Source organism: Chenopodium quinoa, unplaced genomic scaffold (assembly GCF_001683475.1).
Source record: "Chenopodium quinoa cultivar QQ74 unplaced genomic scaffold, ASM168347v1, whole genome shotgun sequence".
Classification (NCBI taxonomy): Eukaryota; Viridiplantae; Streptophyta; class Magnoliopsida; order Caryophyllales; family Amaranthaceae; genus Chenopodium; species Chenopodium quinoa.
The window spans coordinates 4988259-5009748 of NW_018744367.1; the positions used below are offsets into that span (position 1 = coordinate 4988259).

At 35.5% G+C, this 21490-nt stretch overlaps 1 pseudogene; it reads right to left on the reverse strand.

Annotated features, from left to right (window-relative positions):
* Nucleotides 1-14286: 14286 nt before the first annotated feature.
* On the reverse strand, nucleotides 14287-18211 carry LOC110696593 (annotated as a pseudogene).
* Nucleotides 18212-21490: the final 3279 nt, after the last annotated feature.

Consider the following 21490-nt stretch of genomic DNA (forward strand, 5'->3'; position numbering starts at 1 on the left):
TTGCTTGCAGAACCCTTCATGGGGGTCGGCTTCTCAATTGAGATTCGTCCCTTGATTTCCTTTAGGATAGCATTGCTATCCTTGTTAAACGCATACTTTGGGGAGTATGGTTTGAATTCTTTCCTCTTCTTCTGGGCCGGCTGTTTAGAGGAATCAGCCGCCCAGACCTTTTTTCTCTTCTTCTCATCTTTGTTCGACGACTGTTTCTGTCGTCCTTCTCTTTTGTCGAACCTTTTCCCGTCCGACTGTTTTCCCGTACTACAAAGATCAGTAACCTGTATATAGGCTTCCGCTTCAATCAAGGCCTCTTGAAGAGTCGCCACCCTCTTTCGAACCAAATCAAATTTGAATGTCGACCCGTCTTTGAGGCCTCTGAAAAAGTCAATATAGGCTACCTCATCCGGTAACCCTTGAATCTGTATTCTCATCAGGTTAAACCGCCTGATGTAAGAACGAAGCCCCTCCTTCTCGCCCTGCTGAATCGTTCCTAAATCAAGGGTCGTCTTCTTCGCAGGTATGTTCATGGCAAAGTTGGAGGTGAATAAGTAAGCAAGCGTCCTGAAGTTATTTACACAACCAGTCGGCAGGTTGCCGAACCATTATTGTGCGATTCCTTTGAGAGTCGCTGGAAAACACTTGCACCAAGTGGGATCATCCAACCCTTGAAGGTACATCAGGTTGGTGAATGCCATCAAATGGTCTTCTGGGTTAGTAGTGCCGTCATAGGCGCCTACTAATACATTTTTCACTTTGGTCGGCTGAGCGGCTTCAGTAATTTCCTTGGAGAAGGCCGACGGCTGTTCCCCAAGTCTAAGAAACAATAGCTGCCAGTCCATAGGTTGGACATTCTTTGCTGCATGCCCTCCAAACAGAGGTGGCTGCAAAAAATATTGTTGTTGCGGTACAAATGGTAAGTTTGGTACCGCCTGGTCACTATGAAAGCCGGACTGACGGGAGGTACCGCCTGACTGACTCTCATGATGCGACTGAGTATACCTCATCAAGGTATTGCGTAGACTGTCTTGGAAGTCTGAAGTAGAGGCCGACTCTGACAATCGGTCATTCTTCTTCTGCTCTAGAAATAGCCGAGCATCTGTGTATGTTTTCTTCGACCCGTCCGCCTGAATATGACGAACAGGTTTCCTCTTTCTTGGAGTAGGAAAGCGGTACTTTGTGAAATCAAGGACAGGCGGCTCCCACTTCCTAGAGTTAGGATGAGGGGTCACCTCTCGCCCTTGAACAGGCTTCTTCTTCCCTGAAGAGGAAGGTTTCTTAGCCGACTGCTCCTTGGCCAGAGCATGCGGCTTCTTGTTGAGCAACTCTTGAATCTCTCCCTTGAAGCCCCTCATGAAGGTCATGAGTTCGTTTCTTGTAATGGGAGCAGACCCATCAGCCGGCTGCTGCTGAATAGGCGGTGCGCCGGCTGGATCACTGAGTCCAGTTTGAAGATCTTCCCGTTCTCTCCTTTCGATATGACGGGTGCGTCGGGCCCTTAGGGTCCCGTCTGAAGCTGTGTGAGCTTCAACTTCAAATTCTTCCTCAGTATCATGGTCCGACTGAACTTGAGGGTCGTCCAGGGGACGCCTCTCTTCAGGAGTCGGTACAGACGTGGATGCCATCTCAGAAGTACTCTCCCCACAGACGGCGCCAAAATGTTTCGGGGTTTTCTGATGTCCTGCGGGAGAGTTACAATTCTGAGACTGGAACCGGACGCCTGTACCTGCAAAACAAACGGATGCTCCGGACGATTGGAGATCCGCCTCCGACGGTCAAGTTAGTACTTGATTAAGGAGTAATTAATGCGGAAATAAAAGTAATTGGGTCTCTCTAGGTGAGAGTGTTAAATGTGTCTAATCTCCCTTAATGAGGATTAATGGGCATATTTATATGCCTTGGGATGCGTGCCAGTACTAGGTTTAGGTTAAACCTAAGGCTGACTGGGCCTCCCACAATGATTGGGCCTTGTTGGCCGATTTTCCCATTTGGCATGGGTGGACACGTGTCACATTGCAATTAGTCCAAGGAGGACGAATCTCTTGATGACACGTGGCAGGATCCTATTGGCCTACATGAAGGACACGTGGCGAAACCTAGATGGCCCACGTGTCGGATGCTGATTGGTGGATAAAAATCCCCTAATCAAAAGTAAAGTCAAAACAAAGTCAAACTAAGTCAACCTAAAACTTGGAACCCTTGTAGACCATTTTTAAAACCCAATAAATACTTAAAACCATTGTGTTAGTCTCACAAGCAAATATATATAATAATTAAAGCAAATAAATACATCATATCTTTAGTCACCTGATTGTGTCTCCCCAAAAACCAAACCCAGTGATGAGCACTTTCACGTCTTTGATTATCGAGTAAGGTGAAGAGTTGAAGAGTCTCGTGAATTCCCTTTAGCCTTGACCATTTATAACCTTTCCTTAAATGTTTTAAGCCAAAATCACTCATTTCGTGTCTAATTCATAAAAACGTCCAAACCAGTCTATTTTGGTCCATAATTTCTGGTCCAATTATTGTGTAGTTGGATAGTGTTTGAAAAGAGCTTTCCAACGATATATTATAAGCCCAAATCCGACTTATAACGAAGAGGTTGAGGCCAAAATATTAAACCGAGCCCGAACCAAGCTTTACCTACGATCCAATGATCATGTGGAGGGTCCATTGACCTTAATCCCATTCCTAAACCAATTAGGATTTATTGTGAGCTTTTAGAATCCTCTAAAAGGTTCTAATTTATCCTGTTTTCAAAAAGATAAAGATTTAAAAATCTTACATCGAATAAAACATCTGCTTTTCAATGATCCTAATCCCGGTCAAAATAGAATACGTACGAAAATTTGATTAACCCAATCCAACTGGAAATTGGATTCCTTACGAATTCTATCTTTCCAAAACCATCGCTGAGCGACAGCATCATCGTGCTGCGGCAAAGCTGTCACGCCGCGATGAGAAGTGTTTTACTCTGAATCGTATTCTGACTCTTTTCGTATCATTCAACCCTCTCTGATCCTTGTAAATATAGGTCGTTTTACCCTGTTTTCAATCACCAACAATCATCATCTAATCCCTTCTATAATACGTTCTCTCTGTCTCTCTCTTGATTCTTTTCTTAGCCTAGCCTAAACACATCCCTAAATACGTCCTTGATACTTTCCTCGATTAAACACCACACTTCCTTCACGAGATTCGAACACTCCTTTCCCTTCTCGACGTTGCCTTCGACCTCTACGTGAAGGGTTGATAGTTCTGATGGTTTGGTCCCAAATCTTTATTTCAATTATTATTTGATTTATTTACTTTGTTGATTTAATCTTTCTTGAAGTTACTAACGTGTTTATTGTTTTGATAGCAAGAAGGGAGGAACATCAAAGTGAGTGGATCTACTACTCTTATTCCTCGATTTTGATATAGGAATCATGTTTAGGATATTATTATAATTCCTAGTATCATGTTAGGATGCTGATTTTGATTCCTAGTATCATGTTTACGGTGTTAATAAAAATTTCAAATTTCATGTTGATTTCTAGTATCATGTTTAGGGTAATGCTTTGATTATGATTTTTATTAGTGACATGCTAGGATTTGTTATTAATCCATTTAATATCATGCCTAGGATCTTGCTAATCATGTTCTAATAACGTTTTGAAGTTGATGATGATTGTTGTGTCAATTATTACATTGCTTGATTATTCATGATTGATTGTTATTACTTGATCACGCCCCTTCTTGCAGGTTTAAAGGGAATTTGTACTTGAAATCACGCTTAATAAGATAATTGATAATTTGTTTTAGGCAAATTTGATTTTAATTCAAGTGATCACCAATATTAGATTTGATTGTGCATTAATAATCAATTAACATAGATTAAATATGCTTAGGATTAATTTGATGTATGTATGCTGATCGAAAAGCGCTCATGAATATCATAAGAATTAAATAGAGGCTGATTTAGGGCGGGTTCAATCTCTTTTAGGTTGGGTTTGTACCATCATCCCCGAATATCCAGTTATGATTCCGGACCACTATGGAGTTAGCGATCTCCGTGATCGTGAATGGGGTGTAACCTTCACACCCATGAACGGTTTACAAGTTCCTAAAACTTGTTGGCGACTCTTTTATCTCTAGCTTCCTTCCCTTTGGACGCCACCATACTTAAAGATCACAATGGGGCTCAAAGTTGAGTTTGAAAAATTCCCTACAATATCTGTATAGGAACTGAACAAGATTCGCTGCGCTCTTCACTCATACCCATCACGAATATGTCTCATCACCTGAAAAGGTTACCTTTACTTTGCCCCCACTACTCGCTATTAGAAATGGATCTTCGTAGGGCCAAGATAAAGTCAAGGCCAAACAAACATACAAACACACAATCAGCAATGCTGAGTACATAAGCGTAAATGATTCATGCTAACATGAATATAACTTAGCGTCACACAACTTACCTTGTTGCACCTGTTACAAGCATACAATATACATTTCATTCAGCAGACAGTTAAATTGCTTATTTAATTTGATCATGCATCGAACGGGTTTCCCCCCTAACCTGCCCCAAATAATGGGGTACTGACACGAGAGCTAACCGTGCCAGTATAAAAGAACCACTCGTAAATGGCAGAATTCCTATGCATAATAAAAAGGAAAATACAGCGTCTTGTACTTTTAGTAGAAGTTATGATCAAATGTAAAGTCACATAACTCACCCCATATGTTCATACTCGAGGTATATACGTTCCAAGAGTTTTGGTGCATAATCTCTTTTACTTTACGTTACTTACATATTTTAAACTCGGTGATGACTCTTAATCCACAACACAATCAATCCATACAATTCATTCAGGTAATCAAACATTTCAATTTAACTCTTGAATACTAGTAATCACAAATAATTAAATGTTAAATCCTTTTTAAACTACCTCAGCGTTAAATAATATCTTAAGCGCATAATGCACCACAAATCCTATTCCTCGGTGTTTAGAACACTTTAAGTGCACTTAGGCACCAAAATATAAATTAATCATCGTGTACTTAGACACTTAAATAGCTCATTTCCCATGCTTATAGCATCAACAAAAATTATTTGGACCATAATAAAATTCCCTTTTTATATTTTCAACCAAATTAAACAATTAGTTTAATTAAACATGTTCTCAATATGCTAATAATAAAAGTAAGGTTCAATAACAATAATCCATAATCACCAATTCCAATAAATAAATTATTTCAACCAATCATGCTTCACAAATATTTCACCAAAACCTTTCCAAATCAATCAATCCAATCCAATTCACCAATTCCAATCAATTCCTAGCGTGATATTAATTTAGAATCAACTAAAATAAATTCTAGCATGTTTCTACACTCTTTAATAAATACCAAGTTTGCGAACGTACCTCGAATATGATCTCTAAATAGCCACGACTAAACGAAATCACTCACTTGGAAGTCTCCTACAACACACAATTACAAATAGACATTAATACCTTTTCATATTAAATTTCCAGCAATATATACACTCTTTAAAACACTTTTGAACCTTCTAAAACATGCTGAAAATTAATTAAAACCACCTACTTTTATTCCCAATCAATGGGTAATTAAATTCTTTTCAAAAAAAACTTTATTCTAGCTAATTCCAGCAATATAAAAACCCTTAAACTTGCTGTAATTTAGTTTTAAAACATTAATTTCAATAGTTTTAACCAACCACAACTTAATTCCCTTAATAAACATTAATTTAGGAAACTAGGGTTTATCAATTTGGGGCTTTTTCATATAAAAACCAAATCTAAAAATTATATAAGTTAAACATCATAAAATCATCACACAACACCCAAAATAATAATTTGTCAAAGCTAATTAAAATTGAAGCAAGAATTTTTTTTGTTTTTTTTTTCTGAACCTATGCACGCACATTAGGAGGGGAAGGGAGGACGGCTGCCACCGCCTCCTGCTGCTGCCGGCGAGTGCTAGTGGTGGTCGACCAGTGGTGGTGGTGGCAGCCAACCACTTGCGGTGGTAGTGTGTGTGTGTGTGTGTGTCGTGAGTTGTGAGTAAGGGGAGAGGGGAAAAATTAAGGGGAAAAGAAAAATAAGAGGAGAGAGAGATATATTTACCTTTAGGTATTCCCCACCTTGGGCAAAGTCTCAATTTGCTTATAGATGGGCATTTATACCCCCTCTCAAAACCCTCCTAGCTTAAATTTCCCTTTTTACCTTTAATGATTCACATTCCCATTCAAAATAGTCATTTGACTTTATTTAAAATTCTATTGATTTTAAAATTCTTTCATAAATTAAATATGCCCTAAAGTTCCTAAATAATAAAGTAAAATATTTTCAAAACCAAATAAATAAATAGAAATGGGTTTTTAATTAAAATTAACCTTTTAAGTTATTAAAATACCATAAATAATTCATTTTAAATTATTTAATTACGTCATATAATAATATTTTAAATTAATATATGTATAAAAATACGAGGTATTACACATACGGAGCTTATATTCTCTCATTTCTTTGACAAAATTGCTAAACTTGTCTTTACTCCATGCGCTAAGTCTACTAGCAGCATGCCTGATGTTCATAGAGATGTTCCCACCACCTTCCCATGCATCCTTAATAACATCGGCACATGATTCCTCTCTAGTCCACATTTCTTCAAAGCGGAACAACTTTCTTTTCTTTGTATCTTTAGTAACATGAACTCGGCTCTTGAGACAAAGGAGAAGGGGAAGATGGTCTGATTTGCATTTTTCAAGATGGGAAACAAAAGAACCCGCATAGAGATCTTTCCACTCTTGATTGGCCATAAACCTATCAAGCCTTTCTTGCACATTATCCTTGCCTCCTCTATTATTACTCCAGGTAAAAGGATAACCGATAAAGCCTAAATCTGAGAGTTTACATTTATCCATTGCATCTCGCAAGATACCTGCTTTCAATTCCTTGAAATTAAAGCAAGATCCTCCTTTCTTCTTAGTAGACCATATCATTAAGTTCATGTCACCACCACAGAGCCAAGGCATATTTTTCTCCATATAATTAAAGGTGTTCCATTAGGGCGCCAGTTTTATGTTTGCTTTCATCATCAGGGAAGCCATAGAAACCAGTGAACCTCCATACATATTGGTCATTACAGTTGACAAGAGCATCCATATGGTTGAGACAGTAGGAATTAATGTCAATGTTCCAATCATTCCTCTATAGCAAAACAATTCCACCACTCCTTTTCCTTCCACCTCCCACACAACTCACTGCTATCATTCCACTAAACTTCAATCTAATTTTGATTATTTCCATCTTAATCTGGCTGAGCTTCGTTTCTTGTAAGAAGACTATATCAGGATTTTCAGAAATAACAATAAGCCTTAGCGCATTGACCGCCTGGGGACACCCCAACCCCAACAGTTCCACGATAAAATGTGTCTCATTGACACCGAGGGCCCAAGGAGTGGGGCCTGCCACATTCTCAGCCATGTTAGTATCAAAATCATTCTCCCTCCTCACCTCCCTCACTATCTTCTTTTTTTTGTCTCCAGTTGCCACCCTCACTTCACTGTCATCACCTCCTTCCTCCCGTTCCCTAATTTTATTTTATTTATTTATTTATTTATTTTTTTCTAATGTCAGCGAGCAGTGACTTTGTGTGTTTGACTTTTCTCTCTGAATTTTTACCCACTTATTCTTCTTATTTTGAGAAGTCTCTGCCCCACTCCCTTGTATCGTACTCTCCAGGGGTGCAGCCTCAAAATTAGGCTCTATGATACTGCCTAGAGCCTTATTTATTTGCGTTTTCTCCTTCCCCTATCTAAGCCTTCTCATTTATTCTCCCTTCTATTGATATTATCTGCTGCTCAGGTTGACTATCCATGCTTTTCTCAGATTCTTCCCTTGTTATTGCACATCCAGTCATCTTGTCAATGACAACAGCAAACTATTTTTTTGTGATAGGTTTTTCTTTTTGTTTCGGTTGTGTCCCAAATAGACCTTTAGCACAAGAAAGTCTATCCATCTTATCATATTGATCATTATCATATCTGCTATTTTTCCATGGGGATGCCTTAAGTCACCCCCATACTTCAAGTTCGGCTCTTCTTCGTTGCGACAATCCTCGCAATCTTTAACTCCATGGCCTAGTTTCCCACAAAAGAGACAGAACAATGGTGGCTACTCATATTTGACTTAAAAAAACTCTTCAAAACCCCCTCGCATTTTCACCTTGACCTTTTGGAGTAGGGGTTTATTCACATCAATCATAACCCTCATCCTAACAGACTTATCAATCCCTATATACACCCAGAATTCTCCAATTTGATGAAACTACCAATTTTGTTGTTGATTGCTTCAACGTTAGCAGTGCTTAATCTACCTTTAAAAGGTAGATTATAAACCCTCACCCACATTGGGAATTTTGAGAGTATGATGTCGAGGGGTTTCGTGTTGTCCTCAATTTCGCCCAAAAGCACAGCATGTCGATCAAAGTGCCATGGTTGTCCTTCAAGAACTTTCAATTTATCCCTCCAATGGTAAAACTGGAATAAAAACGTGTTTTTTCCAATATTACTAATCTCAATTCCATTCTTTGACTGCCAAACGTTTTTCATCGTAGTAATGAAAGCGTTTGTATTGATGTTTCGATCTGTCCAGATTTTACCAACTAACCCTAATTCAACTCTCGCCTCCTCCTCTTCTTCCTCACCATCCACCTAGTCAATAGCGTCCTCCCTTTCGTTAACATTTAACTTCTCCTCATTGTCGTGCTTTTCCTCTTCACTTCTACTTGCTTGTTTTTATGGTGATTAATTGTGATGGGGCACTCTCCCTGCACTCCTCTGTATTGTTGGAAGCCATGGCAAAAGAACACACAAAAGAAAATGACAAATGAAAACCTTCGAACGAGAAGGAACCTTAGGTAGAAAACCTAGACAAAACTCCCCCAAGGAAAACCTAGAGAAGACTTAATGAGTATCATAACAGACTTTAGGTATCTTAGGGATATTTGTTCACAAATTAAAAAAAAAAAAAAAAAAAAAAAAAACTGGGTGGTTGTTCAAAAAATTGCCCATCTTTGGGGTAGTTCCTGACAAAATTTCCTAATTATTATCTATACACAGAATAATATTGACCACATTTTTTTACTGATGTATTTATAACATCAAGTAAAATGTGGTTGGACAAGTTTCACTGCATATATTAATATTCAATGTTGTATTAAGGAGTATTAAAAGTCAAATTGGTAAAATTAATTTGTAATGGATAAAGTATAAGGATTGTCTGAATTGATACAACAATCTTAAGGTTGTCAGCTTCGCCTATTGCAAATCTTTAAATACACCCAAAAAGTGTCCAATGGGAATGTATAAGAATATCCAGATTGTATATTCTGAATGCTACGGCTAAGGCACTACTCTATTGCAACTGTAATGTCTGTATGATCATTCATGGGTCACCAAGAGTGGAGTAGGAGTCTACAATTAATCTCGCAATGTTTATTGATTTATTACTTATTTATTTAGTATATATAGTTGATTAAGAAAAATAAAATATTAGGAAACTATCTTCACAATGGGAATTATTCCTAATGCATCAAGAAAAGATAGAAACAAGGTTAGATTTCAAGGAATAGTAATACTTCATACTATCACTGACTAAGTAATTACCAACTTTAATTTCGCTATCCAATCTATTGTAATAATCTCGCAATGTTAGTAGCTTCAATTTTTCATTTAATCAATGAATTGAAGAGGAAATTAAACTTTATATCATGTACACATTATTTATCATTAAAATTTAGACTCTTTTTTTTTTATAATTGTTACAATTAATTGGCAAATTGAAATCTTCATTTTTTGGATTGAAGTAGAATGGATTAATGGTCTTAATCACATTTATGAATTAATCAAATTTGTCTTTTCTGCTATTAGTTGACTTGTGTTGGTTGTATATTAATCATCTCACCCTGTATTCCTGTTAACTTACAATAGGGGCTAGCTAGTAGCTATGAGTATATACTGCTCTATATCCAATAAACAAATAGATTAAACATGCAACAAGACACAAACTATATGATACTCCCGTCAACCGTACCATTTGTTTGGTAGTATAAAACCTTAGTGTTTTTTAATTTGAATTTCACTTATCTAAATTTCATTTTTCTAAAACTTAATTCATCAAAAACTAACAAATAAACTAATATTCAATCAAATAAAAAGGTTACTTTTTAATTTGTGAATCTAATGATCTACAAAGTAACGTAAACTAATTATAAATTCCTTTTTCCATTGTGGCATGAAGCATGTAATGCACTAATCAAATTTAGCTACATGCTAGACTTCTACTAGCTAATACTCCAAATATTTATGACTTTAATAATTATGGCCTTAACTTAAGCATTTCTTATTACAAAGAAAATAATTAGTTTGAGTAATAGAAATAATAATTATCACCATTATATTCAAAAAAAAGAAGAAGAAGAAGCTAGAAGATGGTGTTAGTTGTTACTACGGAGTACTTAGTAGTAACTGGGACCACGAACCATGTCAAACATATTGCCATATAACGTGGGAACCGATATAATTGGTCCCTCAATTATGCCATATGAAATATGTCGTAATATTAATTTTTTTTTTTTTTTTAGTGTGATTGAGCTGCTGAATTAGGCAACTTAGTGGAGAACTACGTACTCAGTACAAGTCCAAGCTAAGCTAAGTAGTGCAATTGCGCAATATTGCTTAATCACCTCATTCTTCTCTTTCTTAGCTTAGCTGTTTAGTACACTTGTCTTGTACTCTCTCCATATATGACATATTCAACAATATACACTGCCCTAATTAAATGTATTTATGGGTTGATAATAATGCATAAGATACTTGTATAATGGATTGCATTTCTGTATAATTTGATTCCATTCAACCATATTTCCTTTGGATGTTAACTTAATCAAGACAATATATATATGCATGCATGTCTTCTACCCAACTACAAGGGTCGTCTCATCACTCTACCAAGGTGTGATATATAGTGAATAATTAGGGTGAAAATGACTTATCTATTTTGTGAGCTGATACATCAATACATCACATTTTGATGAAATTGTAAATTGCAATTTTCATTTTCTTTAAAGCCGCAGCTCATATATAATCTTGATTGTAAAGACTATGCACATAAATTAGTATAATTACGCTAAGCTAATATTTATAACTGGTATGTAATTAGATTGGACAATGCGTGCATTCTAGCTAACAAATTATAGTTATTGGTGGGTATTTCAAACCAGGATATTATGAAATATTTGATACTCGATCCATCTAGAATCAATATGGACTTCACATGCAACTTCTTTAAAATAAAGTATTTTCAATAAATAATAAATTTCAAACAACGTAAATCTGTATTGGATGATGTTACTATATACTGTATCTTAATTAGTAAAATCGAGTGTTAGGGAGAGTAGTAATACCAAAGAAATTATGCTCTTGGCAAAGCCTCCCAATGTATTAAATGAAAATTTTCTATAGATTTTGGATCTCATTATCAACTACAATAATGATGAGTGAAATAATAGTTGGGTTGACCAAATGGTTTAGTAGTTCTATTGGCATGCATGTAGTAATACTATACTCAAAGAACTTGACAAATTTTTTGGCAAGTCAATTATTACTCCGGTAGTAGAAAATGATTGTATAGAATAAAAGTTGTGTAAGCCATGTATTAATTTAAATATGATCACCTTATTTTATTTATATAATTAAAATATGATCACCTTATTTTATTTATATAATTAAAATATGATCACCTTATTTTATTTATATAATTAAAATATGATCAAATAATTAACAAGAACGTAGCTTGGGGGGGGGATAGGAACATCTCAATCGTGGGTCCCTCATCTTACTGTCCCATCTTCATTCTTAACTTATAGAAACTTTCCACCTTTCTATCTATGTCAGCAAATAAATAGTAAAATAAAATAAATAATTTAGATTATTACAACTAGTTAAGATGAACAAGTAGTGGGGCAACTAGTAGAGTGATCTTGAAAGAGATTTGTGAGAGCAAGTACGAGCAAGTAAGTGGCATGAGTGTCCACTGAATCTAATTAGCCTAATTAATATTCCCTTAATTATTATTAGTAGTAGTATTTTAATAATTTGCGTATGCCCTTTTTCCTTCTAAAGTCACCATTACAAGAAATTAAAATTGATAGCTTATATTCATTAGCTTTGGAGATTGTATGAAGAGTCAAGTAATTAACTCATAACACTCTTGTAATATTATCTTTAAAGTTCTTAAAAAGATTTTAGTTAATAGTCTTAAAGGACTTAAACCGTATTTTACTATGTTATAAAGGTTAAGATTCCCCTTATTAAAATGTTTTGCCGCCCCAGATCATGCAACAATAGATATTAATCATATTATTTTTATAATTCGAGGAGATTTCATGTAAGTATTTTTTCTTTTTTTTTTTTTTTTTTGGTTTTTTTTTTTTTTGAACAAAGTTCTCATGTACGTACTTAATGAATAAAAAATAAATGTTGCTAGCTTAGCCAAAAAAAAAAAAAAAAAAAAAAAAAAAAAAAAAAAAATTAATGATTGGATAAAATGAGATGTTTTTTTAATAGGTAACTATCAATTCCTTTAATTTGGTCTTTAACTAGACCTTGATCTCCTAGATTAAAGCATGTGTTACTTTATTAGCTACTTACCTCCCATAAATAAGTCTACTATAGAATTATTAATTAAACCTTCAACAAGGCCTACAACGAGGCGATCCTTTATCCCTTGCTTTATATGAACTATGAAGTAGAGAGTCCTATTACTTAATGTAAATACCACACTTTTCATTGCAACATTAGACATTTTTATACTAGTGTATGTAGCTTTCAGCTTGAACTAAACATGATCGTTGACCTTGAATTGTATTGAAGGACGTTTTGAGAAGGGTTTAAGAAGGCAGTAATAATACCGGTGTTTAGGGCTTAGAATATTGTATGCCTACACTATATGTTAATCGGGGGGAAAAATGCTCATAATAGGCTAAAAGGCGTAAAGTCGATTTACAAAAGAAAAACCAACGTAAATCGCTCGGAAAACACCGTTCAACAACGTGATTGGAAGCCAACATTTAACATTGCTAACTAACGTTAAATGTTGGTGCCAGTGTCAAATGTTTCACAATGGTTCTGCTTTGACTTGGGCTTATGAATGTCATACGTAAGGTTATTTTATCCAGAGCAGCTATCCAACATTATTTCATTTGTTTGGGAATTAAGTGGGCTCGATTTTGACTTATTAGGAACAAGTAAATTGGATAACCAAACAGATTTGCCGAAAACGATTAAGAAATTAGCGCTAATGGGATTACAAGAACTTGGAATGGAATTGAAATATTTGATGAGTTCGATTTGAAAGGTTCATTAATATTTTTCGCTCGGGTATCAATTTTTGATTTGAAAGATTTACATAAAACGATTGAATTTTTGTCACTTTGACATATCATAGCAAAATCAAAATTATTAAAGCACTTCGAAGGATCAATTTCCACTACCTTTACAAGACATGCCTACTTTTGTTTTCTCGATAGCTATTCGGGATTTTACCAAATCTCAATAGACCTGAGAGATCAAGAGAAGACGACCTTCACATGTCCATACGATACTTTTGCTTACCTTAGGATGTCATTCGGTCTTTGTAATGTCCCCGCAACGTTTTAACGTTGCACGATGTCCATTTTTAGTGATATGATTGAAGAAAAAATGGAAGTCTTCATGGATGACTTCTCTGTTGGAGGAGTCACCTATATGAAGATTGTCTTTCCAACTTCTCTCGTTGTTTAAAAAGATGAGAGAAGGCCAACCTCGTGTTAAATTGGAAAAATGTCACTTCATGGTGAAAAGTGGCATATTCCTTGGCCACAAAATTTCGCAAGCCGGCATTGAGGTAGATAGGGCCAAGGTGGAGGTCCAAATGGATGAATTTGAGTGTTACCTGTAGCAATTTTATTGATATGATCATATAAGTAAACATTTTTCCTAATAAAATAATTTTTCCAAAAAAAATGAACACTTTTTGCTAAATTGTTATGTGCCATTTCCCCAATTTTTAAGGGAGAAAAAGAATAAATGGAGATGACTTTTTTGAGACAGAAACTGGATTTTATTAGCTTTATCTTCTTTCAAATTTTTAGTTTCAGACTTTCAGATGTAACAAAATGACAAGCTAACAGCTATGTTAGCAAAATAAAAAAACCTCCAAATCATGTGTCCTTGTGCAATTAAGCTAAAAAATGAGCAAACATATCATAGCAAAGCAAAGGATACACAGCACCTGCAAATATACAGGTGATAACTAACTGTATAGGCGCTACCTAATAAATTAACAGTCATATTCATATCTTCCTAATGGAATTCACTAGTACTAATAGACTTATCGCAAAATGTTGTAACCAGGTTCACTAATTGATTAAAGCTTAATCGAGTTCTATAATCTCGATCTTGGAGCAACCACTGCTAGCCTTAGCAGAACCATCCCCCTGCTGGTGCATATTTGCGATCAAAGGCTCGCAGATGCTTTTAAACTCTTCCATTTTCTCCTCGAACTTCACAGCTTCAGCAAGCAAATAGTTCCACTCCAGCCACTGGGTTATTTTCTCAATGGCGTTACCCAATTTTCTCTTGTCCTTGTTATTCATCTTCTTTCCACTATTGCTTAAGGTTCCCTTAACCTCGTATACATAATTCTCCAACTTGTTCTTGAGTAAGGCTGCCTTCTTACGCTCCTCATCCTCAGCCTTGTACTTTTGGGCAGTCTTCTTCATCTTGTCAATCGACTCCTTTGATAACCTCCCACTATGATTGGTGATGGTGATTTGGTTCTTGTTGTTAGTGCCAACAAGCTCTGCAGACATGGTTAAGATGCCATCAACATCAATGTTGAACCAGACATCAATCTGAGGGACGCCTTGAGGTGCTGGAGGAATGTTATGCAGGGAAAATTCACCCAATAAGTTGTTTTCATCAGCAATGGGTCTCTCACCCTCAAATACTGGAAAATCTACAATAAAGTGGTTGTCAAACGAAGTACTAACTCTGCCGACCATCATTGTTGGGACGGATGTATTCCGGGGAATTATTACACGCATTTCACCGGAGTATAATCGAATACCAAGAGACAGAGGAGTAACATCCACAAGCACAGCGTTCTTATTTAAACCTACACCAGCCAAGATTGCAGCATGGAATGCAGCTCCACAAGCCACAGCCTCATCCGGGTTAATACTTTTACAAAGCTCCTTTCCATCGAAAAACTCTTGCAATAGTTGCTGAATCTTTGGTATTCGAGTTGACCCACCCACAAGAACAACATCATGAATTTCACTCTTTTCCATCTTGGCATCTCTCAAACACATTTATACAGGAAACGTACAATCTTGGAACAAATCCATATTCATCTTTTCAAATCGGGCACGAGTTATGCTACAAGAGAAATCTACTGCCTCAAAAAGGCAATCAATCTCAATAGTAGTCTCTGTAGTTGAAGAAAGGAGTCTCTTAGCCTTCTCACAAGCAGCTCTTAGCCTTCCAACAGCCCTACGATTGGCACTTATATCTTTGTTGTGTTTCCTCTCAAATTCGGTGATGAAATGGCTCAAAAATCTATTGTCAAAATCTCTTCCACCAAGGTGGGTATCACCACTTACTGCTTTTACTTCGAAAACACCCATCTTGATTGCGACCAAAGAGACATCAAAAGTTCCACCAACAAGGTCAAAAACCAAAATATTCTTTGTTGCATCACTGCTAGCACCTTGCCTATCAAGACCATAAGCAATGGCAGCTGCTGTTGGCTCGTTGATTATCCTCATAACATTTAGGCCAGCAATGACACCAGCATCTTTAATTGCTTGCCGTTGGACATCATTGAAGTAGGCAGGAACAGTAACGACAGCATTCTTAACTTCTGAACCAAGATATGCCTCTGCTATCTGTTTCATCTTCATGAGAAGCATTGAGGATATTTCCTCTGGAGCAAATTGCTTCTCTTCACCCTTGTAAGTAACTACAATTACAATCTTTTTGAAATTCTGTCCATCACCAGTAGGAATCACTTTAAATTGCCAGAGCTTCATGTCTTTCTGTACCATTTCATCGTTGAATCTTCTACCTATAAGCCTCTTAGCATCTAAGACATGAAAAAAGAAAGGTTCTCATTATCATCTCCAAAATCAATCAAATCCCATCATTGTATTCCAATAGTATGCAATTATGATACCAATTGAAAGATATCATCACAAGACGACTAATACAAGTAGCTACAACTAAATAAGGAAAGCATGTTCCATCTTCAAGTGTAAGATGCAAACAACATGGCAAAAGGTTCAAGATGAGTTTACAGATTTTACAAGACGCTAGCTCAGAATCAAAAACCTGATCACATCTTACACTCAGATGTTTGGCCTTAACTACCCTTTCCTAAATTGAAATTTTTTAAGTTTTATTAAACTTAATTGTTTCGATATCAAATTCATGACCAAAAGCCAAAGAAGACAACAAGACAACTACTTTGACATTGACTAGAACAAGACAATTTCCTGAAAAAATTACAGGGTAATTCTTTACGGTTTTTGCCAATAATGATGCATTGCCTTGAACATTTAAGTAAAGACAATCAACACTACAGTAATAAAATTTCAATGTTATGCTCTCACAACAAGACACTAACTTCCTAATAAAACTTCTTGTTGTCCCATTAACAAGACTTCGACGAAAATGGCTCCATTTTATAATGATCTTACAGAAGAATACTTTAACTAAAGTGTTTCCCAAACAATTCAAACATCTATCATTTAAAATGGAGCAAATAACAAGCCAACCTCACTTCACTACTACATTAGTGTTTTCTATTTCAAAAAAACAAGACATTCATTTTCCGAACATCTCAAAATAGTAAATCTCCATTACTTCCATTTTGGACCGAGCGAGTTATAATCCTAAACAAGATAGCTCGACCTATTGTTTGTGATTATGCTTCTTTTTTAAACTCTGTAGTATGATAGCACCAATGGTAGAATCTCAACCTAAACATCGAAATAATATATACATTCTTAAATTGACCAAACAACTAACATCTACAATTAAAATCAAATTCAACCAAATACATTGTTGTTCTGAAGTTAAAATTATACACAATTACAATTAATTTTATTTTTAAAGTTACAAAATTTCACTAGCGAGATGAAAGAGGGTACAAAGAATTGTCACAACTCATCATCAACAATTGACATTATTTGATTTTTTCTATTATAGATGTCGTATGGCAACATTTAATTAATTAAGTTAATTCGATTAGTATTAATAAAAAACTTGGCCAATTACAACCACAAAACAACAAGGAAAACATAAAGCTTAAAAGAGAGAAAAAGAGAAAAACCGAAAATGGTGTTGGTGGGATTATTTCCGGCCTGGTTGGTGGCAGCCTCGCCACTAAAACGCTGCGTTTCGTTAAATGCGACCCAAGACGGCGTCGTACGATTGCCTAATTCATTGGTGATTATCTCAACGCGGTCTTGCAATGGGGACCATGCTCCGACGCATGTGTGTATGTGGTTCCGAGATCGATTCCTATCGCCAGCCATAATTTTGCTTTTTTTCCTCTGTTCATCGTGTACTCAAAGTACACTATTTTTTTTTTTTTTTTAAAGGGCTTTACCCAACTTCTGTTTGAAATGGTGGGAATCTGGGTAACTGAGTATATCTAAGTTTGAAATTGGTTATAATTTTTTTTTAAAGTTGTTTACTGTACTCTTTTTTTTTTTTTTTTTTAAATGGTAGAATACTTGTTTAGAGAGTTACCTTTTTTTTTTTTTGGAAAATTTGTCGAAAATAAGCCAATCTTTGGCCGATCTTCTCAAAATAAGCCAAGCTTTCAATTAACTCAAAATAAGTCGGCTTTAATACAATATCTTCTCAAAATGAGTCTAAACCTGTTGAATTAGAAAGTAATCGGTTGTTCAGGTAAACAATGCCACGTGTCATAACAAGGTTAGTCTTTTTTAAAACTAGTACGTACCCCGGGCGATGCCCCGCGTTCTCTCTACAATATATATCCTTATGTTTAAAAATCTTCACATTAATTGGCTACTCATAAAATATAGAGAAATATTAGGCATTGACACATACTAATGTGTAAATCTATCCACTTTTGAACATTTGTTGCTTTAAATGTTTATAATCAGATGAATAATTTAATTTTGGGGGATTTTTCTGTAGGGCCGGCCACACCGTGTGGCCGGGGTTACTCGAGTTACTCGGTCAAGGGTTACTCGAGTTACTCCTGACCGAGTAACCCTTGACCGAACCCCTCAAGTAACCCCTGAGCGAGTAACCCCTCGCGTAACCACTGAGCGAGTAACCCATGACCGATTAACCTCTCGAGTAACCCCTGACCGAGTAACCCCTTAATTAACCCCTGATTGAACCTCTCAAGTAACCCCTGACCGAGTAACCCCTCAAGTAACCCCTGATCGAACCCCTCAAGTAACCCCTAACCGAATAACCCCTAACCGAACTCCTCAAGTAACCCCTAACCGAGTAACTTAAGTAACCCCAACCATATAGTGTGGCTACCCACATATAAAAGTTTGTGTTTAATTCGGTTTCATTGACATTTAACAATTTGAGTTCTCCTATACTTTATTCAAAACCCTCAGTTCGAAAGTAAGTTTTCGGCTCCTAGACTTTTAAGAATTTTTTTTGTTGAAAGGCGATTGTTTATATGGAATTTTGATTCTGGTGGCGATGCCCAGTTTGTTTATTGAATTTTAAAATAAAGTTTTTATCTATGTGCCTAAAGTTTTTGTCTATGTGCCAAAATTTAAAACACTACTATGTAAAAGTTCTATATCCCTTTTAATTTAGGATATTTTGATGTAGGATACCATTATTTTTGTAATAGCACAATACAAATTAATTATAGAAATATACATTATATATGAAAAACATTCTATGTACATTATTTGAATTTTTTACTCATGGATTAATAATCACTTGACAATAATACTTAAATAATAAAAAAAAATATATAGTACTACCGCTCATAAATTGATTTAATTTGGAGTAATCTTTAACACAAATATTATGATATAATTAAAAATAATAAATTATTAAGATAATAATTATTGAAAGTTATAATTTAATTTTTTTAATAGGGTTATAATTTAATTTGTACATGTAAAAGGTTGGTATTTTATCGAAAATACAACTCTAAACCAACAAATTTATCCTAAAAATCTATCCTTTATTGAAAAAACTCTAAACTAACTTTTTTTATCTAACAAAATCTATCTAAACCTATCCAACATTTTTATCCTACGTGTCTTACGGATAATTAATTGTTGCCTATTGTAGACACCTGATTGTATCTCCCCAAACACCAAACCTAGTGATGAGTACCTTTCATGTTTTTATTGACGAGTTCGGCAAAGCGTTGAAGGATCGCGTAAAGTTTTCCTAAGCCTTGACCATTTTTATAACCTTTACCCAAAATATTTTTAGTCCAAAACATTCATTTCGTGTCCATAAACCCAAAATCATTTATTTCGTGCCGAAATTATAAAAAAAAACGTCCAATCTGATTATTTTGGTTTATTTTCCCAGTCCAATTATTGTTTAGTTGGATGGGGCTTGAAAAGAGTTTTCCAACGATATATTATAAGCCCAAATCTGACTTAAAGGCCAAAATACTAAACCGAGCCCAAACCGAACCTAGGTCCACCTTTAGTACGACCCAATGATTATATGGAGTCCAAATATTTTATTTAGGCATCATATTTCTAATCCTAAACCAGATAGGAACTTCTAGAAAACTCTAGAAGGTTCTGATCTATCTTTCTCGAAATGATAAGATCAAGAGTTTGAGATTGAATAAAACTCTTATAATAATCCTTGTTCGGATATATTTTGCGTAGAAAACCCATCAGAAAACAAACTCAGTACGAGCTTTTCTATCTTATGAATCATCGCGACACGAAAGACCTTGTCGCAAAACGACAAGCGTATCGCGACACGACGAAATTCTAGGATAAATTCTGAATTTTTACTTCGCCGCAACGCGTCAAGCCTTGTCGCCACATGACAAGAAGTTTTATCACAATTAGAACTTCTGATCTTTTTTCGATCGTTCAACTCTCTTTTTTTTCTTTATAAATCAAGGTCGAATTGCCCCGTTTCAGATCGGTAACAATCATCATCAACAACCATCATTCTAAAGCAGCTACAACCATCATCAACAACCCCTAGCTACAATCAACAATCATTATTCCAAAACACCCATGTTCTTAGCCTTAGCCTAAACACATCCTTGATACACCTCAAATCATTCACAATACTTCCTTTGCGTGATTCTAATACTCCAAATCATACTTGACATTTCCTTCGACGCCGACGTGAAAGGTTAATAGTTCCGAGGGTTTGGTCCCAAATCTATTTTTCAATTCTTAATTAATTTAGTTTATTATCTACTTTATTGATTTCGCTTTCTTGAAGTTTACTAACGTGTGTATTGTTTTAATAGCAAGAAGGTTGAGGAATCAAGGTAAATAATTTAATTACTTAATTATTCTTTTAATTTGGAATAGAAATCATGTTTAGGATAACGTTTTGATTTTGATTTCTAGTATCATGTTTAAGATAACGTATTGATTTTGTTATTAGTGACATGTTAGGATTGTTATTAACTATTTAGTATCATGCTTAGGATCTTACCACTAACGATGTTTTGATGATGCTTTTATGATGACGATTGTTACATTAATTATATGTAGCTTGAATATTCATGATTTATTGCTTGATCACGCCCTTTTCTGCAGGTTTAAAGGGAATTTGTACCTGAAATCACGCCTAAAAAGATAATTAATAAATTGGAGTTAGGTTTAATATGATTTTAATTCAAGTGATCACCAATATTAGATTTGATTGTGCATTAATAATCAACCAATGTAGATTAAACAGGTTTAGGGTTAATTTGATGTATGAATGTTGATCGAAAAGCGCACATGAATATAAAAAGAATTAAGTAATGATCTATTTAGGGCGAGTTTGGCTTCTCTTAGGTCAAATTCGTAACATTATCCCCGAACATCTAGTCATGGTTCCGGACTACTATGGAGTTAGTAGTCTCTATGGTTGTGAATGGGGTGTAACCTTCATGATCATGAACAGTTTACAAGTTCCTAAAACTTGTTGGCGACTCTTTTTCTCTAGATTCTTTCCCTTGGAGCGCCACCATGCTTAAAAACATGACCCACATGTGGGGCGATGAAAAATTCCCTACACCTACGTGGCATGACACTTGTCCAAGTGTCGATGTCTCGTAAGCTGGCTGAAAGTTTAGTATTATATATTAGTTATATGATATGATATGATTTTAATTAATTTTTTTTTTTGTAATTAATTATCAAAAAAACTTCAATTTTTTCAATTAACCAA